This window comes from Patagioenas fasciata, chromosome Z (assembly GCF_037038585.1).
Source record: "Patagioenas fasciata isolate bPatFas1 chromosome Z, bPatFas1.hap1, whole genome shotgun sequence".
Classification (NCBI taxonomy): Eukaryota; Metazoa; Chordata; class Aves; order Columbiformes; family Columbidae; genus Patagioenas; species Patagioenas fasciata.
Window position 1 is genome coordinate 13223916 of NC_092560.1, and position 26466 is coordinate 13250381.

The 26466-nt window shown below is 36.1% G+C and overlaps 2 long non-coding RNA genes across 5 annotated transcripts in view; one reads left to right on the top strand and one right to left on the bottom strand.

The window, feature by feature from the left end:
* The window catches only part of LOC139826502 (uncharacterized), a 37448-nt gene extending 17432 nt beyond the window's left edge, over positions 1–20016 (top strand). The window contains exons 3-6 of one of the 4 annotated variants that reach the window (XR_011736606.1): positions 5146–5222; positions 16222–16316; positions 18355–18417; positions 19478–20016. This is a non-coding gene — a long non-coding RNA (uncharacterized lncRNA). The remainder of the gene's footprint in view (positions 1–5145; positions 5223–16221; positions 16317–18354; positions 18418–19477) is intronic. The other 3 variants (XR_011736607.1, XR_011736608.1, XR_011736609.1) reach the window with 3 other exon arrangements.
* LOC139826503 (uncharacterized) lies at positions 9306–16348 on the bottom strand. The gene is made up of 4 exons (XR_011736610.1): positions 16265–16348; positions 13184–13502; positions 12139–12251; positions 9306–9860 (listed from the first exon to the last, which is right to left on the bottom strand). It is a non-coding gene; the product is annotated as an uncharacterized lncRNA (long non-coding RNA).
* Positions 20017–26466: the final 6450 nt, after the last annotated feature.

The window sequence follows — 26466 nt, forward strand, 5'->3', positions numbered from 1 at the left end:
CGTCTCGGTGGTGAATGCTTTATACAAATTTGCAAGATAAGCTACAAAATACAGAGACAGTTAAAGTCAAAAATATATCTATTTCTTCACGTTTTTTTTTTCTTGTGATTTTTCAATATTTCATACTTTTCTATTTGTAATTTAGTTATGAGCAAAATGAATATTTTAACTTCAGGAAAATAAACAGTCATATATCTCACACTTTTGCTTTTTTCTTCTTTTTTTTTTCATCAGATTTAAGCACTGGGTATTGTGCCATAATTTGCAGCACTACAATATTTGGTACGAGGCACTGAAGGTGGTTAATTTTAGTGAAAACTTCTTAAGCTCAATTTAATTAGCAGATATTATTGATTAGGCTAGACTGATCCTGAATATGAGTAAATGCAGCATTTCTATGTTATTGATTAAATACTGCTGATTGAAAATAATAAAATCATAGGAATTAAATTGTTTGTTGTGGAAATACCTGGAAGTGTCAGAGACCTCCGAGAGTTTTAAATGTGTGATTTGCAATTGTGAAGATGGTCAGAATTATTCCGGGGTCCATTTCTGTAAAGGCTGTGGAAGATCACTGCTTGGGACTATTTGTCCTTTGCAGTATTTCTCTGGTGACAGTCATGGGATTCCCTGCCCCCCACAGAGGCAGGTCTTGTCCCCTCAAGACACTACACTGGTTAAGCTGGCTTCAGTGAAGCATGTTTTCAGCTTGGATCATCACTGCTGGCCAGCCCTGTGAAGGGCAACAAAAAATGCTTTTTTAAATGTGTTAATAGCAAAAGGAGGATCAGAGATAACATTGTTCCTTTACCTGATGAGGTCGGTGACTTCGCAAATACGGAGGTAGACAAAACAGAGACTTCTAATACCTATTTTGTCTCTGTCTTCAGCACCAATGATGGGCACAGACACCAAGCCTGTCGGAGTTCAAGGAGTGTCTGGACAATGGTCTGAGCCATGTGGTTTAGTTTTAGGAAGTCCTGCGAGGAGCACTGAATTGAGATATTATGATTCTATGATTCTGTGCTGATACTGGGACACAAAGTAAGGAATGTCTTTTCCTTACTTTTACTCAGTTCTCATGCCCATCGTGTCTTTCAAGAAATACCACATAAAGAGTTTTTTGAGGCTTTCAGGTGAAGGTGAGCAGAATGCTACTGAGCCAGAAGCTGCCTCTTCTATTTCATGCAAGTAAATTCTGCTCCATTAGGTCCTCAGCCGGCATAAAGGCTGATAAATTATCTGTAGCACAATCTGAAGAGTAGTGAGAGTTTTGGGGTTTTTTTACACTACGTGGATCAGTGCTCTGACCAAAGTTTTCTGACATTATATTGAGGATATTCTACATTTGAGATATCATAGTATGAAGGTCCTATTCCTGGTTTTAAAGCCTAAGCTAACATGGTTTGCTGATTGTGGAGTGGTGGAACTCAGCATTCAATGTATTAGTTCACCAAGCACGCACTAGCAGCAAATTGGATCAAAAAGAAGGCAAGAAAAGGAAATAGGGCAGGAGGCATTATCTCACTGCTCTGATTTGGCATTGGACAGTGTGTTCTCAGACATCCTTCTTGCTAAAGGGGGAAAAACGTTCAGTTTCAAAATGTCCTCAACTTGGTGGGGAAGTCATACGATACTATATTTGGTATCCTAATGGGAGAAGGAATAAGCAGGAGAGATATACTGTGTCATATATTACAATTTATAAAAATAAGTGACATTGCATTCAGAGAAAAGTCAAGCTACATGAAGGACTGAGATTTGATAAATATCTTGAAATTAAATTTCTCCTTGCATTTACCAGCCATGATCAGATATAAACAGACCTTGGAGAGATCTTTTGCTATTTACCTAAACCAAAACCAAAATAAACTGAAGGATGTAGCTTGCTTGGATTCATGTGATAAGGAGCTTTGTTATAAATATGAAATGGTGGGATGAAGAAGAACATCATTTTCAAATCGAACATTGATTTTGGAGAACTACAGCATTTCCATGTCATTTCCTGAACGATATGTCATGTTGCTTCTCGTTTGATTTAGCTGGCAAAATGCACTGGAGAGGTCCTGCTGTGGATCAAGCAGCTCTAGAAATAGTGATAGCTGGAAATGCAGATAAGCCCCATTAGTTTGAATACTCATCCTTTCTGTAAAACAGTGTTCTATGTTATATTTAATTATTCTTGCATCCCCATCTGTAGCCTTGAAGTGTGTACAGGAACTTGGGATGGGGATTGCCCTCAGTCCTTCAGCAGGGCTGGGGATGGACCCAAGGCATCCAGGCTAACTCCTTCTGGCAGAAAAATGAGCTTCACTTTAGCCAGGGAGAATGAGGCCATAGAAAAGTGGCTCATGTGGTAATGGAGTAAATGGGTAGTTGGCTTTGAAATGTACAGATGGCATCCAAGAGAGAGGGCATTAGGAAAGTGCAGGGTGGGACATGCCATGGGTTTGATTGCAGGGACACTGATTAAAAATGTGTAGAACCTACAGAGGAACAGCTGTCAGGAGACTGCACTCTTGTTTTTTTTACTTAAAAAGCTGGACATCTCCTTTTAAAAATGTAGTTGATGATTTTTATTTTCATGTTATGAAAACAGACCACATCATTTAGGACAGAAGCAGAGGAGGAGCCCGGAAAGCTGACATGTTCTGGACAGGCAAAAGAGTAGGACTGGGTACTTCATTCCCAGCCTCACTCTCTTCTTTTAACGGCATCCAAGATCCAGGACTCCCTCTGCAAATCTTCTCCAGGTTCAGAACCTACAGTTTTGTATATCAAATACTTTGAACATTTATTGTCCTGCCTTGTATTTCTCTGTGAGTTCTCTGAATTATGTCTACATCTATTTATATTGTTACCTACTGTGTTTCTGTTTGCACAGTAGGCCAAATTCTGCTCTTGTTAAAATCTGCTAATTTAGGAAGTTTGCATGAAAGTGACTGGTGAGTAGAGTCCCATCTCTTTTTTTTTTTTGACTGAACTCAGGGCTGCCAGCAGGTATTTGCACTGTGCCTTTAACCCTTAGACAACAATCCCAGGTTGATAATAAATATGAACAACAGCAGGTCAAGTTCATCTGCTGCGAGTAGAGCTACACCAGGAATGGATCTGACCTTGCAGTTTTCAGTTCAAGTGATCCATCAGCTTAATCTTCTGTTTTTCAAGAACCTTTCCTCACATATTGCATCGCTTAGCAGGAGTTACAGCTAGTTTCTACAAATCATTCTGACTGTTTACTTGGGAAGGTAGAGGAAGCTTGACAGCTGTGACAAAATACTTCTGTGGGCAAAATGCATGGAGGTTTTAGAGGAAGACAGCTGAAACTATCTTTCCAAATAATCAATATTTGTCAGCAACCTTAATCTCTTCTGCTAATCCTCTTCTTTTTGCAAGAATTTGATAGGGAAAAGGAGAAAAATAGAAAACCTAATCTATGCAGTCACAAAACTTCACACTTCTCACAGATAGTTGGAACACAAAGATCTACATAATGTAACATAGCTAAAATAACCCCTTACCTAGAGAAATTATTTGTGAGAATAGATCTGCACATTTGCTGGAGACAGCTCATGGTCAATCTGGGGGCTTTAATTTGAGTCTGAAATAAATTCTTACAATCTGGATGCTTCCTTGGGGTTCTGAAGTAAACTTTTGCAGCTAACAAAACAACTAACCTCATCACACTTGGAGGGATGTACCAGGTGTCTGATTGTTAGCATTTCACATGGGGTAAGTCATTAAAGACCAAATCACAATAAACTTCTCTTAAGCAAATATTCCAGGAAATCCCAGTGATTTCGAGAAATCTTAGTTGGGTAATTACTTCTGTGCCTTGAAATGGACTTTGGTACAAAACATCAAAATACTGACACCTCACTTTAATATATTTAGCAAGAAAAAAAAAAAGTTATTTTAAAACACTTAATTTTATGTGGCTTTGATCTTTGCTTTTTCAAGTGCCTAATGCAATCCATAGTCAAGACCACTTCTGGATGAGAACACTGCTGGGTGAAAAATTTACAACGTAATACTGTTTGCTTCAATTACAGTTTCAAAAATATTTGCAATATTCATAAGGTGGCTTGGTTTTGAGGAAGGTGTGGTGGAATTATGTCAAGTTTCTGTAGAAAGCTACACCTCATCAAATCCACTGGGAATTAGCCTACATTTGTGGCAGCTGATGGCTTGAATTTCCTTCATGGCCTGTTGGGTGAATGATGGGAACTGTGAAGAGGGTGTCTCATCTCCCTAAGAGCTCAGGCTCCTGAACCTGCAGAGGTCTTCTGGAGAGCTGAACAGTGGCCCTACCAGTAATGGATCTCCCCCTACAGCCCCAAGTTGAAAATTAGTTTTCTTAAATAACAAAGTGCTGCTATTTACAAAAAGTCCTGCACTATCCCTTGAAAGCCCTGCTCTCCAGCTGGATTATATCTCTTTCAATGCACTTAGGTCCTGATGCAGCTGAGTAGCTGCACCAACCCTTGGGATTTTGCACTGTATAATGATGGTAGAATCAAAATCAGGAAGGAACATATTGGTTTTAAGGTTTCCTGTCTAATTAGGCTGTAAGGTTCCTATTAAATAAACAAAGTCTGAAGAACCCATGGTTTTCTATGGGACTGTTTTGTTTTCTTCTGTTTTTAAAATTTTTAATCTTTGAGTGGCTTTCATGTGAGGTTTTCTTTAGTATTATCATTAACTAATTCATTTATATGTGCATGAGACTGCTAGGTAAGCTTTGCTGCTGTGTGGTGCTCATTTAGGTACTGATGAAAAAAGTGCTGCCAATTGTTCAAATGCCAAGAGCAGAAATATATATTCAGGCTAGTCTTAGAGATATAGGAATAGCAACTCTTAAATTAGAGTTAAAATTATTCTGACTTGGAGATGGACTCATCTATTTTGTATGGATTTCTTTCAAAAAGGCATGTGAAATGAACAAACTTCAACTGGAGTTACACAGAAAAAGGTGTTAATTAGCTACGTAAAATTTTGCATTACCCTAGTCTCTGTATATTAGAATATGTTACTGTTTGGTTTTTTTTAGTCATTGGAATGTTTGGAAAACATAAGAATTTTCAGAAGAAAACATTAAAATAATCTTGCACTTTCTCTTTTATGCCTTTTTTTCGTTCTCCCAAGCCAGGCCACTTCTACTCTCAGAAATCAGAGGGATTTTCTTTGTTGCACTTTTCTGCAAGATGAGCCCACGCTTGCATGTAAGTGTGAAAGATGTTAAGTTTTTTGCTGAAAATACTGAGCACATCTGATATTTGTGTAGTTACACATAAAGTGATAAAAATGCATTTTCACCAAAGAGGTAACTCTGGTAAAAATATCTCCTGTTTGGATGTTTATATTGACAGAAAAGTTGGGTTGTTCACTTCTTTATCAAGCAGCAATGAGTGTTACAAAGGTAGCAGCCTTTAGAAAGACATAATCAAAGTGTTAATGGTTCATGTTGTTTCCAAGTGACTACACAAGTGACTGGAATTTCATAGTTGTGTTTCATCATTTCCTCAGCATCCTATTCATAGCTGGCTGTGTTCTTGCTTGAGAGGAACATGGCAACATTGTCTTACTGCTAGAGCATGTCTCAGAGATAACAGAAAATAAAAGTCATTGGATTTTTTTCCTGACATGTCACCAAATCTACTTTGACAGTATAAAAAAAAGAAGTTACAGACTAAACTGATATGTCAATGCAGGAGACAAGACAGAAAATACAGAAGTCCATCAGCCTTTTTTTTTTCTTCCTGCTCATGTCACCTATTAATTTGCAACAGCCTTGCTTCTGTGCCTGTGATATAGAGAGAGTGACATGTCCCAGGCACTTTAAAAACCCTATCCAACTGCCTCTAGTGCCCAGATGAAAGAGAGTTATGATTCTACCTTCGCTAGACATCAACCAGAGGAACTTCCAGGGCAGGGCTGGTGTGTGACAGCGCACGAGAAGTGCAGGGGAAGGAGAGCCACGACCTACAACAAAAAAACAGAGCATCCCAGAGAATACAGCCAGCAGACAGCTCCTGGCTACATTCCCTTTTGCTAGAATAAAAGCCTTCCTACTAGAGCCCTAGCAAATTCTAAATATTCTGTGTACATCCACTGCAACAGAAAGTTTCAGCAGAAGAGCTGCCACTGAGGTGTGTATAAGGTTCTGTGTTTACTAAGCTTCACCTTTTTTTCACCTTTGTGATTGTGAAATTGAGAAAACCTGTCTGATGAAATGTGCTGTGGTAATATGTTCAGTAGAATTAAATTGAAAGAAAATTGCGTACAAAAGCAGTAGGGCAAGCACATAAGGGCCTTCTTTGCTGAGCTGGGCTACACGGGAGATGCTTGTCATCAAAAGAGTAATTCATAAGTATGCAGAAGAGATTTCTACATGGCCATGTGTGTGTTTTGAATGGAAGAGTGTTTTTTTCATATAGTTAAGTATTTTACTGAGATTTATGCCATCACTACCTTACAAGTGAATTTTTGACCTTGCCTGAGGACTCATATTCATTTCTTGTAGTGAAACATACTCATAAAAATTCATGTATTATTTTTCTATTCTTTTATTTGGATCAGCCTTACTTTTCTTCAGTTCCCTTTCTGGCCTCTTACTCTTTTAAAACTAAAACAGTAAGTGTCATTCAAATATAGCACATCCTGAACAAGGTGCATAAAAAGAGAAAACTGCACCGTAATCCTGAAAGAGACTTAAGTAAGGAGCTGCTGTGGGACCCAACTGATAACATTTAATGTTTCCTGAAGACTATCAGTAATCTGAGTACTCTACAAAAGAAACATAAGGATTAGTTTCTGTATTCTTGCACATTGAAGAGAGTATTGCTGGAGCAAAGCTGCACATTCTGCCTTTACAGCACCACACAAAAGCTTGAAAACTTCCTCTGGGGAATGAGAGAGAAAAACAGTATCATAATGCATAAGGAAAGTCAAGAAACACTATGAACAGAGGAAAAGAAGAAGCTGGAGGTGCAAGGTTCTTTTATGTTTCTACTTTGTTTGCTGCAGAGAATAAATAAATGTGTGGATGGCAACAGACACAAAAAGCCTGCTGAAATGCGTGTCGGTTTTCTCAACGCTTTGGGAAGAATAATTGTTTTAAAGCATAAAAATTATTTCCTCACTCATTTCTCCAAAACTAAATAGAACAGTAGCCCATCATCATTGGCTATGACCATGTTGTCCCCAAACATGTACTCTAACAACTACGTTTTAGTGGGGTATGAACATGTTGTAGTGCTTTAGTAATAAAGACTGAGATTGCAAATTAGCTTTCTTGGCGAAACAGGAATCTACATGGGAACTTTTTATCTCTAGAAACATGGACCATTTGTATGTTTTTTTCCTCCCTGCTAGTTTAACAACCACTATTTTGATGTGAATTCCACTGTTAATATAAGGAAGGCATTTGTCTGAAAGTCCAGATGTTAACCGTTTGTCTCCCAAATACAAACAAAGGATATCAAAACCACTAAAATTATATACTTAGCAGTTTTTCTATGCTGCTTGTACTGGCTGAACTCTGTGTCCTGAAGCTTGGAATAGACCGTTCCTTAAGTGCGCTGGAATTTCGAAAAACATTTGTCATTCTTTAAAGCATTCCACGGTCTGAATTACTCAGTTTCTTGTTTTCTTCTAAAAAGAGTGGAATGGCTAGAGTCTGATGTCTAGTTATTTTTTTAATTTGGCCTAATCTTCACAGAATTAATATTTCTTGGGGGAAAATCTTCCTGGCATAGATCTCTCTTTGAGAAGGTGATGCCCAGCAGGAGGATGCTGACAAGGAAGACTAGTATTCTTTTCTCAGATATCAGCTTATTTCCAATTACCATATGACTCTCCACTTTCCAGAAATTTTGGGTTTTGGTAAAATAATGCCAAATCCATAACAGAAACTTATTCAAAAGTCAAAGGCCAGAGCATGGCATACCTGGGGTTCCAACATGTAGTCAGCTGTTTCTCCTAGATACCCTCTTTCTCCCACAATTAATGGGAAATTTCAGCTATTTATTCATATATGTACTTTATTACTCTAGCTTGAGGTTAAGTTACACAAGTTATCTGTTGCTAAATTACATACTTGATCAAAGTTGTTACACTGTACTAATTTCAGAAGTTTCTTTATTGTTACCGATACGATTTTTCTATCTTTAATATCTCTGTACCTTGACATCTCATCTGTAGAATGGAGTTAATGATCTATGATGAAAACACTGAAAAGGAATATGTCAGCTTATATAGGTGTTATGAATTGTTTAAGTAACTCTGTAGGTAGCATGTCTGTAGTATTGGATATATTTTTTTAAAATAGCAACTAGATTCTACATTAATTCTTTATTGCATTACAGAGGTTTTGTGGGTCATTTTTACACAACTATATTCAATTTATATTGAACATTCACATGTTCATCTTTATTAAATTACATTGATTCTACTCTAAAGGACATGAAAATGTTTGCTGTATTTCTTCCATCCTGCAGCCTTGATTCTCTGTTAGTTTTCCTGAATTCTCCATGATCTTTAGACTACATACAGGTTGTTCACCTCAACCTCATTCTGAAGTCTAGTTTTCCTCCCTCTATTCTCATGCCTTCCCCCTGCTCCCCACCTGTTTTTTAAGCAGCAACCACTTCTGTATATTTACAAGATATGAACAGCAGGGCTCCTTCTTGTCATTGGAGCCCTTTTGCTACGGTTTCAGTGGTTCAGGGATAATTGTGCACTATACAAACATGAGTTGGTTGTGCAAAGATTGGTGCAAAAGTAATTGTGGTTTTGGACAACGAATTTTAAATCACTATAATTAGGCTCAAAAACATCTTTATTCATCAGAATAGGAACCATCACAATCAACACATTTTTGACAATGAAAAAAAAAGATTGTTTCTTCCTATAGCATAAAAATCTGTGCTTCAGGCTCCAATGAACTCTTGGAAAGCATTGTCTATATCCTGCTGGTCGTATTTTCCATGCAAAAAGTTACTGAGATGCTTGAATAAGTGGTAGTCGGTTGGCAAGAGGTCAGGTGAATAAGGTGGATGAGGCAAAACTTTGTAACCCAACTCATTCAACTGTTGAAGCATTGGTTGTGCAATGTGCAGTCTGGCATTGTGGAGAAGAACTGGGCCCTTTCTGTTGACCAACGCTGGCTGCAGGAGTTGCAGTTTTCAGTGCATCTTATGGACTCACTGAGCATCCTTCTCAGATGGAATGGTTTTGCTGGGATTCAGAAAGCTGTAGTGGATCAGACTGGCAGCAGACCACCAAACAGTGACCATGACCTTTTTCTGATGGAAGTTTGGCTTGTGGGAGTTGCTTTGGAGGTTCTTCTTGATCTGACCACTGAGCTGGTTGTTGTATAAGGTCCACTTTTCATCATGCATCACAGTCTGACCAAGAAATGGTTCATTGATGTTGCATAGAATAAGAGAAGATGACACTTCAAAATGACGATTATTTTGATTTTCAGTCAGATCATGAGACAGCCACTTATTTAGCTTTTTCACTTTTCAAATTTTCTTCAAATGCTGAATGACTGTAGAATGGCAGACATTGGGTTCTTTGTTAACTTCTCATGTAGTTGTAAGATGATCAGCTTCAATGATTGCCCTCAGTTGGTTGTTGCCAACTTTCAATGGCCAGACACTATGCTCCTCACCTTCAAGGCTCTCATCTCCTTTGTGAAACTTCTGGAACCACCACTGCACTGTTGTCCATTAGCAATTCCTGGGCCAAATGCATTGTTGATGTTGCCAGTTGCCTCCACTGCTTTATGACTCATTTTAAACCCAAATTAAAAAAAATGCTTGAAGTTGCTTTATGTCTAACATCTTTTCCATAGTCTAAAATAAATAGAAAATAAACAGCAAGTAATAAGTCAGGAGGAAAAAAAAAAAAAAAAAAAAGAAAGAAAGAAAAAAACCCAACCAAACATAAAGCAAGAAAAGTGCATTAAAATTATTATAACATAACCATATTTATTTAAGAATGTATTCCAATATCAAAAGGCAAATTTCAACAATGCAAAATTTCAATTCAAGAACTGCAATTCATTTTGCACCAAACTAATATTTGTTTCTTGTATATATATGCTTGTATAACTTTCCTAACTCTGCTTACAGAAAATACCAATTTAAATGTGAATGATAAATTTAAGTGTTTAAATCACTGTGTAAATTTTTGAAGATACATTTCCTTTCAAGTTTCTTATATTCTTTTCATATAAAAGCCTGAACTGAAAGCTTAAAAATGAAACTGCATTTCTGTAAGACGTTTCTGAAGTTTGCTTCAAAAGTAAGCAACAATTCTTTAAATTTTATGCTTCTTTTCATTTTCCTTTTCTAGTACATTTGTAACCAACACTTCAGTTTTGATGATTTCCCACTGTTTGATAAAAATAATCAGTGCTGCACCAGGCTTCAGCAGTTAATTAGAAGAAACACTTGTTGTTCCCTTTTTTTCAGAGTGCACAAACCACCAAGACTTATTTTATCCATTTATACAGGTTTGCTGCACAAATGCATCTTTAAAAAAATACAAATATGCACATTTATTAAACTTTTATTTAGTTCCAAATGAAGACTTCCATTGATAACTATCAATTTCAGATACAGGTATGCAAATCATAAATAGTACCTTTTTTGGTACCTTCTTTAATCCTTCTAGTATTTCCTATAAATTCATTTTAACGTATTGCATTTCTCCCAAATTTACTTTTCTCCCAGAGTTTAATACTGTAATCACACGAAGGCGTGACAGAACTCTGGTTAAGAGAACTACAGATCTCATCCTTTCGGGAAGAGACCTTAAAGTTTAATGCCAACATAATTTAGCTCCCTTTGAAGGCACAGTTGCAAGTATTTTTTAAACCACTTAATTTTTGTTATTTGCTTTGCTTTGTTGGTAATGTTTCCTTAGAAGCTGGGAAATATGAATTCTTAACTGAAAAACCTAATTGATTTTCATTTGGCAAACATAACATTTCTTTGTCTCTATTTCTAATCATAATTGAAATTAACATTTTTAGCTTCCTTCAGTATTTAGTAATTCACTACTGTTACACAGTCAGCAAAAGAAATAAACTGATTTTTTCTCCATAGGTCCTGTGTATATGTTAGGTAGACCTGTTCATTTAAGAAGAGAGATATAGATGAGTCTTTTCAAGTTAGAGTTCAGTACTGAATTGCAAAGAATTGCAAATGCTGTTGCTGTTACTGTCACATGTGGTTCCCTTGAAGTCACTTGGGCATTTACCATCTGAACTACCTGCATGGCTTTCATGTTGGGAGTATTAATTCTGTCTGTAAAAAATGCTTCTGCTCATCAGCTGCAGTTGTTGATTTTAAGGCAGCTTCTGTTCTTTGATTGTTTAGAAGTGTTAAGTGCCCTGCTAAGATCAGTGCCTTAATACTAATATGGTTGAGTGAGGTATTTTCTCCTTCCAACATTATTGCTCAGCTTTATTCATTTTTGAATGGGAACACAATGAAGCACAAAGTTCATTTATAATTTTTTAAAAAAATGTTTCATTTTAGTGAAATTTAAACTATCCTTAGAGCTGTGGTAGGTAACTGATTACTATTTTGGTGAAGGCTAAATAGCTTCAGTAGTACACTTTAACTTGAATAAAGCAAAATGGGACATTTTCTTAAAAAAAAAAAAGAAAACATGAAAGTGACACATTATTATTGAACAAAGAGTAGATTAAGAAGAAATTAAATGTAAGTACTAATCAGGAAGGGGGGAAAAAGAGCAAAAACAATAACAGAGATGCTTTAATCACATTTGAATAATCATTAGGCACAGGTATTAGGGTGGAATATAAAAGAAATGTAAATATGTTAGGGGAGGCAAATTTGCGTTTCAGATACACAGACACCTTTAGAGTGGCATTCATAAAATTAAAACTAATAAACTCATTGAAGACAATCTGAAGTCAGATTAAAAAGATGGTGGAAAAATGGTTTATTTTCTCATTATTTTTACTTCTTTTCTTTCTATGTATTAGTATCTGAGTTCTTGAAGGAACTTCAACTTCTTTCTTTTTCTTCACTAAAATCATTCTGACATCTCAGCTTGCACCAAAAGGTTCTTTCCTCCAGTAAATTGATGCAAAAATACCTTTCCCCAGATGGCCACGAGTACCCAGGTCAGTGAAGCTGTTCTCTTTCAAAAAGAGTTAGCCCAACCTTCTCTGATACCTGAGGAAGAAAAGGACTCCTATGCTTGCATTCCTGTGTGAAAAGCAAAATTTTATTCTGATACAGCAGATCTGACATTTGCGCAATAATATTATTCTGGAATACAGTAATGAGTTAGTAGAGCTTTTTTACTGAAGGTGTCTAAATTAAACCAACTAATAACTGAAAATTTCAGAGAAACAAAGTACAAAGCAAGTGCCAACTCATATCGAAAATTTGTGGCAAATCTCCGCAATTACCTTTTTTTTTTTTTAACTTCCAGACTGGTGTCTGAGCCAATTGATCAGCTTCCCATACAATTTCCATATATTTTTGCACGCGCAAATGAATCTCAATCTAAACTTAAGCTTAACAGTGGCCTAATGAGTCAGTATGGGAGACTACATGTTGCCAAGTATCTAATTTCTTCTTTTTAACCTACTGTACTTTATAGAGGGCAGGTCCCTGTTCACAACAGGGTTTCCTTTCACTGATCCATGAAATGAGAAATGATGGAATATTTGGAGGATACTTACTAAACTGTATGTCTACTGATAATTTTGGGAATCATCATAGCTAAGAGATCTGCTTAAAGAAAAAGCTGACACCATTCGAGAAGTTGCCTTCCTGAGACTAGCACCTTGCCCAGTAGAAACTAGATAGGGGCAATGAATTAATTTTGTGTTTGAAACAATAATGAAGAAGTGAAAGATCCTCTGTGATGTATTGCTGGTTCTCTAGAACAGAAATAAGATTTACACCAATTGTCTTCATTACTTCTTTCCCTTTTCTCATGCGTTTCAGCTATATTTTATTATTATTATTATTTCTATCATATGGTGTCTTCTAAGCCTTTTTAGTAATCAATAATTTACATCCAAATGAAAAACTTCAGAAATAAAGACTAATGACATGACAGAACACTTCATGAAATTAAGCTTCCCCTCAAAAAGGAGATTTGCACTTCTTTTCTTTATATGACCTACCTTCAGGGTTATGCTGATGGAGCTGCAAAGCATGAAGGTAAGGTTTTCAGAACCTGGGAAATTTGGTTTCTCACTCAGTCGAGGCCATTGTCAAACTGCATTTACTCAGCAAATGGTGTTTCAGAGAGGAACAGAGAAGGGATGTGGCACTATCCTTCCTTTAGTAGCACCCATGATGATGATGCTTTCTCTACTGCATGAAAAGTCAGATGCTCTCCAGCTGTGCAGAAGATCTCATGTAAACAGGAAATTTCACAAAGCAATTTCTCCAGAGATCAGTTTTCCAAATGCAAAACAGAGATAGTCATACATTACTACCCTAGAAAAAGACAGAGCAAAATGTTGAAATTACAGATGCTGCAAAACTGCAATGCATTTATCATTATTGATTAAGCTGTTACAACCATGAGCACACCTCCTTTCCAGCTAAACCTTTATTTCCTTGATTTCATCCTGATCTTTTGTAGTGGATTAGCTGCCACTAAATGTAAGATATAACGTTTTATGTTAATAGTAATTAATAGTTTGAATTTCTGTGGACAGAATAACTTATTTCTACTCTTACAAAATCTAGGGAATACATCTTTCTGTTCTTTCCAGACACGCAGCTCCTGCAAAATGAGCCAGCACCATGAGTAACTTATTTCCAAAGTCTCCACACTATGAGAATGTTAATTACTTTCTCTTCACAACAGATCTTTTTAATAGGCAGAGCAACTTCAATATAAACCTTTTAATTATCTCCAAAATCCTAATTATCTTCCTATGTCATGCCATGTAGAATGCAAAGATTGGAAGAAAATCATCAAGAAAAGACAATATCAATTGTTTACAAAAAAAAGGAACAAGAAGCTGTCACTAACACTTACTTATGTTACCATGTGAAGGCAATTTGTGTACTCAGAAACTAGTAAAGAAAACATGCTTGGGCCCATCATCATATTAAAATGTTTTCATTAGTTTGAGTTTGATTTTTCGTTATTTGGTTGGTTGGTTGGTTTTGGTTTGGTTTTTTTTGTTTGGTTGGTTGGTTGGGTTTTTTGTTTTTTTTTTTTTTGTTTTGTTGGGTTTTTTTGTTTGTTTGGTTTGGTTTTTTTAAGTAATTATTTCTTATTTCACAAAGACACAAAACACAGTCCCTAAACCTACACCAGTCTCTTCTGACAGCTTCTTGGACTTGGGAAGTCGTTAGCTGAAAGTATTAACCCAGCTTGTCAATCTTACCTTTCACAACTAACTCTCAGAAAAATGCAGTACCTATGACAAATTACAAGAAACTACAGCTACCAAAAGGATGCCTACAGATATTCAGCTTTTAAATCTCTGCCAGTTGCCTACAAGATCTAAAAACCATAATCTCTCATCAGTAAATGGGAAAAAGCAAATAAAAAGACTTAACCAATATTGCAACTCTTTATGGGCTAAGCTTTGAAGATCAATATTCAGAGTGTCTCTTAACATCTTCTCTGTATTTTAATATACCGTCTCATGCATGCTTGTAGCTACCTTAAATCCCACCTGTTTACTTTCTGCAGGTTTTGCGGTTACACTTTAACAAAATTGTAGATTGAGAAGCATAGGAAAAGGAGAAAAGACAGAACTTCAATGCTAGTCTTGGGGAATTAGCACAAGTTTGTGCTTCAATATAAATGCTTTAACACACAATGCATTGGACAGAGTCCTACTGCCACAGGAAGTTCTAAGGGGAGTCTGCACAGGTGTGACATGAGCCGATTACTGAGGTACCCTCGGCCCAGCACCAATCCTTTGAACATCACTATAGAACATGTCAGCCCAGCACTGGGTCCATCCCCCAGCCCAGCTGTGCTGCCCACAGGTGACCCCAGTCACTTTCCATGACCAGTGAATTGCTACAAGACAGCACTGCAGCATTTCTTCTCTCATCACTGATGGAAACTTCTCTCACTTAGAGAGTCCTTCTGTCTCTGACATGCCTGTGCCCAGTCAGGTCAAACGCTTCTTGCCCTCCATGCCAGGTCATTTCGTGGTCACAAATGACCAATGATGAGCAGCTAAAATTTGAAATTCACCTTGACCAGGCAGTACATTTCCAGGAAACAAATCATTACAGATTGAATTGCATTGCAAATGTTTCATTGTATATTTGGGAAGTGCAGGAGAAGAGAAGGGAGTAGAAGAAAAGGAGGCAGGACACAAATAGTGTAAGTGCTTTACTTCAGGTGGTACAAGTAGAAGGAGTAAGTTTGTACACAGGGTCACAAATTTTCCTACTTTTCCTTAGAAAACTTCAGTATACAGTCAAGGATCAGATTCAGTCACTTTTCCCCTCAATTTTTGTCGCATCAAGACACTGCAAGTACTTTTTATCTTCCTTAAAAAGAACCTAAACATCTCCAGGGGAATTACTGGCTCTCTCTAACCTGATCACATCATTCAAAAGATATGCTAAGCTTTGCATGGTTCTATTAGAAACTGGTGTTTTTCCAGTTATTATCTGAACTCTCTTTATTTTTGCATAAAATTCATGTCAATATTCATTAGGTGGGAATAATTAGTGACATATTCCCTTTCCCACATATTACCTGGGAAAGCTGGGTTAAAAAGGCCATGCTATGTCAAATAACAGGTTGATCACAAATGCAGGTAAGAATAGGAAAAGACAGACAGAGGATCTTTCTGTCCCAGAGTTAGAGGGAAAATACATAAATAAAGAAGAAACTTTAAGTCTTATCAGTTATACAACTGCAGGTTTACGGCTACAAGGATACAAAAATACTTTTTATATGGGACATACCACATAACTACTCCCTCTTTTAAAAAATGACATATTCTATAACTATTTTTTCTACAGTAACAGCAAGCCTGAGTTCTGCCATGGTAGATCTCTTGTGAAAACTCATAGAACCAGTTTTAGGCCAGATTTGAGAACAAAATATAGGCTGTGGGTGGAACCAAAGTGTCATTTTTAATGGCATAATAAAACAATATTTCAAGAGGCAACACTGAACAGGAGACAAACAAGTTGAGGACTGAGTAGTGTTTTTTCTGTATATCAGCAGAGCTTTCTGGTGAACTGTCATACAGGCCAAATCACTCTACCTATGACATGTGAAGAAACTAGGATGCTCCTCATGTTACCTAAATATCCCAGGTAATAGCAATCTCATCTCTCTGAAAAAAAAAAAAAAAGAGGATTAGCTAGTGAAAAAGTAAAATTAGAGCAACTAACAGTTTTCATACAGAGTATGGTTGTTATTTTTGATAGAAAAATATTATTGTCATTGAATATCTTCATTTCAATTTAGAAAATGAGATTTTTCCTTTGGTTAATGATGATTAAGTTTTGTTTCCTTTATCACACCTGTTAAAATAATGTGTCTGGCAAAATGAAACATTTTTGGAAATACCAATCCAAAATAATGTGACGTTTCTAAGACCAAATGTGGATTTTGTGCAGCACAATGAATTTAAAAAATTACTAAATCTACATAAAAATCAAAATGCATTTTGAAATGCTTGGGTTTTTCATGCCAGGAAATTTTCTAAGACATAAGAATTACCATGCTGCACAAATAGCATGCACCTATCCAGTTCAGTGTCCTGCTTTGACAGCAGCCACATTAGTTTCTTCAAAGCAAGCTTAACACATAAAGACAAATATTTAACGGACTGGGTCTCATATTTGCTCCCCCAGCTATTCATAGAATCATAGAACCATAGAATAGTTTGGGTTGGAAGAGACCTTCAAAGCTCATCCAGTCCAATACCTTGCAGGGACATCTTCACCCAGATCAGGTTGCTCAGAGTCGTGTCCAGCCTGGCCTGGAATGTCTCCAGCGATGGGGCACCTACCATCTCTCTGGGCAACCTGAGCCAGTGTTTCACCACCCTCATTGGAAAAAAAGTCTCTTTTGTTTTGTTATCTTTTCTGTTTCGAATGTCAAAAAAACCAAACAAAACAAACAAAACACAAAAGCAAACCAACAAACAAACAAAAAAGAACAGTATAAATTGTGTCCTTGAGTAATGCCTTTCACTGTATCTTTTCCTAGAAGTTTGGATTTTTTACTATATATCTTTCATCTATAGACTGGGGGGGATATAGAGGGATAAGATACAGCTACTTTCATTTACCAGCCAATAACATGGATGTGAATCAAAAATACTTATAGTATGGGCCTGATAAGGTTATAAGGAATATGAAGCTGGGAATATTATTTCTGCAATCCAGAGAGGTCAGGCAAAAAGCAATTTGACTCAACCTGCTTCTGAGCAACAAGTATAAATACCATTAAGCTGATGTTTGTTACTGATCCAATTTTATTTACAGAGAGTTAGATATAAGAGGCAAGGCAAGGCTTCAAACATGCTATGGAACAGAATGATATTAAAGTGGTGGGGTGAAAAATAGTCTGAAGTTTTATTTTAACATAAATACAGCTTTATTCATTGTTGGGAGTAAATAAAATCCTTTGGGAAATATACATGTACACTGAATGCAGCAGTTAGAGTCAGAAATACATTACAGGACAAATTGTTGCAGGACTTCAGCTTCCAGTTAGGTAAGGAATTGATGTGATACATTTTTAATGAAAACTTAAAAAAAATTAGTCTTTGAATTCTGAACGTAGCTGAGCTTTATCTACAGGTGCAGAATATTTAAAATACAGCTGTATAACTTTTTGATGCAGACTGAGATTTTCAAGGAAGCTTAAGTTACGTTCCCACATCCAAACCTTCTATGAACTTTTGAAATCCCAACTGGAGAACAAATGCAAAGACACAGGTAAACTACACCTCTACTGTGTTTTGCTTTTAGAGGAAAAAAGTTATGGAAACACAGCAATATGTGATATCCCCCTGAGATTTTAATGGACAGCAAGAATAAATTCAGAATAGTATGTCAGTCATGTCTGATCTTAAGGGTACAGCATTTCCACCATTTTGTAATTTACAGCGATTTCTTTCTTGCTAGTAAGTTAACCAGAAGAGATAAAAATAGAATAGCTGGCTTTAATAGATAAACACATTCTTTAAAATATTATCTGTCAACCTTTCTCTATCAAAAAAAACCAGAACTTATGTTAAAATAAAGCACCAAATGAAAATTTTAAGTATCTCCAGCATAAAGGAGTATATTGCAATGAAGAAATTATCCTAGTGCTCAAACTAGTCTTTTGTTTTTGTAGGTCAACAATACAAGAAATACAAGAAATGTTTCTTTTCAAGTTTAAAATGTTAACCTCATAAAGGTGAGAGCCATAAAGTGATACTGACTGAAGACACAGCTCCTGTACTGAGTGACTGACATCCAGATTCCCAAAACAATGCTGTTCTTTTCTGATGAGAAAATAGCCACAATATAATACTCAGTGAATCCAACAACTAATGGAGAACTCATCAGGGAAAATCCTAAAGTCTTCTTCAGAAAAATTAAGATTTGAAAACGAAGTTTTAAGGATCTGAGTTCAGATTCACTTTGGGCCTTGTCTTCCAGTCTTAAGGTCAATCACCTCTTGCTTAACTACATGAGCAGGAGATACCACAGATCTCGTTACAAATTAAATTTTCCCCATGTCCCGCAGCTCCCTTTTAGTGTGAAGAAGTCTATTCTGGATGTGCCCCACTGTGGCTCTAAACCTCTTAGTACGTTACACACATTTATTTTACTCTTTATATTTGTTGAAGTATACATGCCCTACAAATCAGCTTCAGACAATTTTTCCAAGAAAAAAATGTGGGATGCAGTGTGACGCTAAACAAGCTGAAATTAAGTTTTATTGTGGCCATGCAATCCTCATGGAGCTAGAGAAAAACTGTCTCATATCAGGCCTCATCAGCTTAAGTTTAAATATTTTATGCAATGGATGCTGAACATAAAAAGACAAGTACAAGTTCCAGTTAAGTCAAACTGAAAATTTTAAGGAAAAATGTATCATTGAAGGTTCTATTTGGCAATTGAATATGCAAATTGAGGATATCCTTTACTGATAAAAAGCACATGAATTGTTCAAATCCCATTTTATATCAACAATTTAATATTTACTGGATTCATTAAAGACAATCCATTTGTTTAACAGCATTTTACAGTAAAAGGTCAAAATTCTGGCCAACATGAAACAAAGAGAGTCAGGAAACAGGCTTGCTCCACTGATTTAACGTTTCCTAGATAATTAAACATAATGAATAATTTTATATCAGGTTAACTGTTGAAATGTATCATTGATTGAGGACTACGACTTTCACTGTCTCCTGGTTATACCTTCCAAAATGATGTTTGTTATAGGTCTGACTTGCTGATTTGCTTTTCAGGTGATGCTGCAAATCAAATGAACACACCAAAGACAGCCAGAAATAAGAAGCTGATTCATCTGTCAGGAAAAGGACACTGCTTTAACAATAGAATGAATAAATGATATCCCACAAACTTTATAAAAGTATTTATCAGAGGCAAGGCTCAAGACAGCCTTGTAAATAACAAGCTTTATTGCCTTGTATTTCTCAGCATGTTGCTGCGTTATAAGGTGACATAAAAGGAGCCGAAGACCAAGATGTTTCCATCTTTTGCAAGGACTACCTATCAATGTCTTACTGGGAGTAATAAATATATTTATAAACATGCTGGAGCTATATAATTTACAATGTATTTAGAGCACAGAGCAGTTAAGAGGCAACAACCACCTCTGTAAATGTATCATATTCTATTTTGAAAGCAGCATGTTTAAGTGTATATAGCCGAGATACATTCGGAAAACATTAATAATGAAAACATTAACCTTCAAAAAATCAATCTACTTGCAGCAGTGTCTGATTTTCTCAAATATTGTCAAAAAATAATGAGTTAACATTTTACAATACATGTTGTCTTTTTCTAAACTTATTAATAAATCCTTAAAGTCTAGCTCTGAGAAAATGAGTACATTTTAATGACAGTTTTTAACAGTTTGCAAAGAAGACAGCCGGCCCAAAGACACGCAGTGTTACCATAGCCTTGTTGACAGCAATAAAGAATATCGTGATGGATTCAACAAAGCCAGAATTTCATCAGGAGTCCTGTTGCTACTGATTTCCAGTACTGCCTTAGAGAAACAATCTAATTTTCTCTAAAACAACTGTCCCTTATCAGTGAACCTTTATTGATCCTGTAAGGGCACCAGAATGTTTATGCTATAAACTGTTCCAAAACCTTTGGATGACAGCATATCTATGGACTTACCCATAATACCCTATATATGCGTCAGCTTTAATTACCTGGCAGATAACTGCAAGAATATCAACCCCAAACCTAGTACCTGACCCTCCAGATTTTTGTAAAAGATGATTCATATATAAATGCGTACATAAATCCAACACTGGACCATCACTAAACCAAACATTTTTGTCTCAGTTTGGATTCCCCTTAATTTACTACAGCACAGCACAATTGGAAGTGAAGGCATTAAAAGTCAACAGTTACCTCTGAGTAACTGAGAATATCAGTCTCTGAGCATACTGGTCTAAGTAGAGCACATGAATATATTATGAATAATACCACCAAAAGGCATGAGGTTTATACACTGGTGTCACAGTCTTCAACTTGCAAGTTATCTCGGGGGATTCTGTTAAACACACAACACCAAAAATAGTATGTGAACATAATACAATACAGAGAGTGAAGAAGTATCACTTCCTCATGTTTTCTCTCTGCAATTTCTGATCCTTAAGAAACAGAACAGAACAGAACAGAACAGAACAGAACAAAACAAAACAATCAACAAAAAAAAGAAGGCCTGTTCCTTTTTTTCTTTAAATTTTATGTCTGATTATTGTGTGCCTAGTACATCTACATTAATCTAGATCTCATAATGCACAATTAAAATCTGTCTCTGACAGCACAGATAGAATTATATGCATATGCATACCTAGGCATGGTCACATATGGATCATGTTAACACTTTGCAGTTTAAATGCTGTACTGGAGTTTCAGGTAGAAACTGCTGTGACTTCCAGGTGCCTCGACATCTTAAAGAATAAGCTAGTCAAACATCTTAACGTAGGAGTGCCTTGTTGGCAATTTAGGTAGGAGGAAATGTTGATAGCTTCTTCATGTTTCCTGGGTCCTCCAAAGAACATTAATTTTCTGACACTGATAATTTATTGGCACTATCAAGGCTGTGGAAGGGCCCTGCCCAATTGTAATATGGATTTCTCCAGCATTCAATTGAACTTGCAATTCAGCTAGGTCATGGTGCTGGAAGTTCTCTTAAACCTACCATGACAAGGGCGGATGACGAATAAAAACCCACCAGTTACTTTTTAAGTGTGATTTCATCCAACATGGAGAGGATAATGCTGGGGATGAAATGAAGAAATGTGAACAAATCACACCAGTGAACAACTGGTTTTTTAGCTAGTAGCTTGCTCCCAAGATAGACACACTGAATCATGAAAATCAAACTTCAAAGTGAACATCTCTGCTTCCCTGGAAATGTGTTTGAGATTGAGTTAATAATTTATTTTTCTCCCTACTTTAAAACTCTTATGACTAGAAAAGTTATTACAAAAGAGGACAAGGGAGCAAAACCATTATCCTTCTGTGTCAAATGCAGTAGGTGGTTATGTACTGTAAGGAAGTAATGACATATTTTTCTCTCCTTCAAAATAGTTCTAGGTCCACTCAAGCTAATATAGTGGACTGTCATGCAGAATTAGGTAAAAATATCAACAGAGAAACAATACTTGGTATGGTTATAATTATCTTTGGCTACAGAAGTTTTGAGAAGTCAGAGCTGACAAAACTCATACTCTCTTTTTTTTCTGTTACCAGTGGGAAAAACAGCTAGAGATGGAAAATACAAAAATAAGAAAAGAAACAAGTAAACTGTAATCATTGTATTTTATTTCAAAACAAAAAAGAAAAACAGGAGAAGAATTATTGAAATATAGTATCTGCTTGAATGAAAATGTCCATTTGAAAAGAAAAAACTCTTTAATTTCAAATTCACAAAAAATTACCAAGGCAAGCAAAACCAACCAACCAATCAAACAAAGAAAAAAAAGAAGGAAAAAAGAAGGGAACCCACTGCTAAAGACAGGGCTAAGTTTTTAGATTTAGTTTTCACAAAGGAAGTTACTCTTTTCCCAGCTGTTTTTTCTAAATGGCGTTAAAATGCTATCGATCATCTAAGGATTATATAACTTAAGACATACTTGAACAGTACTTGAACAAAGCACCTCGATCAGTATACTATATACCTCCTATTAAGGGCATTGATACTCTGTCCTAAACAGGTAACTTTAAATCAAGTTATTCCAATAGTAGATTTAAAACAGGGAAAAGGAGACGTCCCTGCAGCTGACATGTAATGGATTCCCTCACTGCAAGATGTTTTGAAGACTAAAGCTTATGTTGGTTAAAAATAACTGGGTAAATTCATGTAAAGAATTTCCCAGCACGCTCCTCAGTATAATTTACCACTTCTGGCTCAGTAACACCCTGACCTGAATACTCCTATTAGCTGGAGAAAAGCATCTTCATGTTTTCACTGTGGTCTTATAGCTTTAAAAGTTTGATACAACGTAGAAGAGAATATTCCAAATTTAATGCAAGCAGCTTGTTCTCACACATTGAATTAAAAATGTTCGCAGTGCCCAGTGCCTCGCAGGGGTGAAAGAGTGTGAGGTCAAAGCCTGGTCAGAGTTTTGCTAAGGGACTTACTTTTGCTTTTACTTTCAAATATCTGTTTCCCCGTTATACTTACCCAGAATATTAAAATGACCTCCATACTACCCTGTTCACTTAAGAGGGGAAAAAAGAAACAGAAAATTACATGGAATTGACCGTTACAAAAATTACTTTCAAGGCATTTTCATTTGATGGCTGTATTTTCCATCACCTTATCATTCTTTTTGTTGACAAGTTTCCTAGATTTTAATCTTGGATTGCAGCATTACTCTATCAGAAAAGGCTTCTATTTTCCCATCAGGTACAGTGGCAGAATGCAAAATCATTTATGGGGGCAACCATTGTTTTGAAAAATGTGCCTTTGCTACAAAAGGCATTTATTTTGGTAGTCTGCTTGGCCATAAATCACCATGTACATGCTCAGGCCTCCCAGACAACAGACTGAAATCTCCTTTGTTTCTTTTATTAGAATAGTAACATTTGCATTGCTGTGGTTGACTTCAATCAGCCTTTCCAGGTTAAGCCTGTATTTCCAGTTAAGGGACTTATAACTCTGGTGTTAATATTCAAACTGGACTGAAGTCCAACACAAAAACATGTTGGTGAAGAACATTGGTCTCAACACTTTTGCATGTGAGACTATATGGTTATGCTAGCTGGTCATGAAAAGTCCAGTCTAGCTGATAGGCAAGAATACTTTGCTTTATTGGTATGCTAGATATATTTCTAGCCAGGACCAAATTCCCTGTAGCAGATTTGAAACCTTGAAGTATAGCAACACTGCAATAGAGAGAGTTTTTTCTGCATTTTTTTTTCCAAAAGAAATAAGAAACCATATTGTGCTGCTTTGTACTGTTCTCGGTGTAAACTGCAGAGTCATGAATGGTTTATAGATGCAGTGTTTTATATTCATTATCGCACTTTATTTCAATGGGACAAGAAAAAGAAGGAGCTTAAACTGTTCAAGAAATTGGAAGACATAGGGAAGAGACAGAGAGTCAGAGACCTTATTAGTGCATTGTATTAACTTAACAACAACTCTATGATAAGCACTTTTTCTAAACTGTATTCATTTGGGTTCAATTCTAATTCCAGTTTGCTCCTTAAGGGGCTTTATTTCTTCTTTATTAACATAATAAAAAGGCATGTTTGGACAGCCATGATTAACTTTTTATTGAAAAACAACACAGTAAAAATAATGTGTGTGTGTGCACACGTGTGCATAAATGTACATGTATGCAGATTATTAAACACATATAAACAAATGGTAGAGAAACCATCCTTACACAGGTAGAAAGATTGTGCCACCCATATCAAACATGTTATATCTCGAAGCTGATATATATTACAGTTTCAAAAATTAGTCTTAAATTATGATAAAATATTATATGGTAAATCAAATATCAGCATCATGTTTTGACCCACTGCATACTTTCCTACTTTTAAGGTCTAGAAAAATATTTTTTCATTTGCATTATCAGACTCCAACACTAAAGCTTCAAGCTAACAACACAGGAAAACACCAGTTCCATTAACTACACAAAATTATAATCTGATCCTATAATTTATGTTTATTATTTTTATTTATAAACATCTCAGGCTGTCACAGGCTTTAGCACAGAATTTTAAAGAACTTCTCTAATGCCTATATTGTTTTTTTCTCTAAAAAAATATTCTTTGAATTCATTTTGTCTCTGTCTGGATGTCAGATAAATAAATTTAATTGAGGCCCAAACTGGCTGAAACCAATAGCATAGTTCTGGATTTCACCCAAAGCTACAAAGTTTTCAGTGAGAAATATAAGATATCAAAGAATGTATTTTCAGATTTTAATTTTATTTATTTTATAACTATTCAAGTAAATCAGTAAATAATTTCAGCAAGTGTGCAGGCTTATTTCTAGAACAAAAATAAAATTAATTGAAGGTATATTTCAATTTATCTGAATACATGTTGAATATGTTACAACATTTTTAATCTCTCAAAAGGCAGATTGAAACACTTTCAGCTTGGACTGAATGAAAATATTTCATGAAGTTTGGTGTGGAAACAACCTCTCTCTGAGCTTTATGAATTCATTAGAAGATAACTCGTTTTGTACTATAAATGGGCTTTGGTAATGACGTAAAACCCTTATGGGTTTACCTAGGGAAGCCAACAAACTAAAAAGAACATCTTCCAAAATCTATAGAGTACAAGAGGCCAACAAATTTTTTCAGCTGCTTCTCAGTCTGAGGAATCCAACACCACCTCATCAAACAATGAAAGGCAAAAAAATAGAGGTCACTCTGCATTATTATTCAGAATTATGAACAATAAATAATATCTGAAAAACTCTGAACACAAAAGATCAGTCTGAAAATCGAAAAGAGGTATTCAAAGAATTTGCTTCATGTAAGAAAACAGAATGAAATAACTTATATTTAAGATGATATTTCTTGGAAATCTGAACTTAATCTAAGACAAACATTATGAAGACTAGCAGAAAGTAGAAACTGTGTTGTCATCTAACACATCTTCAGGGAAAAAATGGGCCAAAAAATTAAATTTAAGATGGACAGATAATACAGTCTTCCTGGGAGGAATCATAAAGGTTACCCTAAACTAGCAATATTTTTTCTGCTTTGCACAGTATGCATTTATCCAGAAAAGGTGCTGCAATCTTTTTTGCCAAAAGAAGGGTTTTCCTGTCATTAAATAACCTGCAGATCTTCAGATTGGTAACTGATGAGCAGTTACAATCACAATATCATGTATCATTGCCTGAAGACCTTCATGTTCACATCTAAAGACTTCTCTTTCAGGATTGCTCAGCTGACACCCATCACACACAAGCTTTCCTCCCAGTGTGCGATTTGAAGAAGAGTGAGAGCAAGTCCCTTGACACATCTCTACAAACAGAAGTACCACTGAAGTTTAGCTCTGCTGGTTGGTGCCGTTAGCCTTGCCTGTTAGACCCACTTCTGCACAATATTTACCCTACCTCTACCTTCGGCTGCTGCATGGGCAAGAAATGAGTGAGAACATTAATGTTAACAGAGAAAAATACAGGATTTAAAAAAAAAAAAAAAAAGTGAAGGCTCCCAAAAAACTCAGGAAATAGAATATCCACAGGTAATTCTGCATCAAGGCATGGCATTACACATGGTGTGAATTTTGGGGTTGTCCTGTGCAGGGACAGGAGTTCAACTGTGGGTCTCTTCCAACCCAGGACATTCTGTGATTCTATTACTAATACTTTTACTAATACTTTTAGTGGATTTTGCATATTATTTTAGGCAGCTAGGTTCAAATAGGAGATTTGTTGTTCTTGCAATCCACATCAGATTTACAGAAGTTAGAATTCAGTGTTATAAAAGCACAGAATTTTTTAAATAATCTTACTATACCACAAATGCGTATCTTCCCTATCTATGAGACTCATTTGCACCATCATATTTCTTTCCTAAACCTCCCTGCACTTCAGGTGCTAAGAATGCCTTTCCTTCTGAGTCTGAACTTCTTCAATGGAAGCTGGTGCAAATTTTATCATTGCTTCAATAAGCACAAAATTCAAATTACTTTAAAGGCTGATTCAGGGGGCTGCCACACCTTATGCTTTTCTGTAGACCAGGGGTGTCAAACTCATTTCACCAGG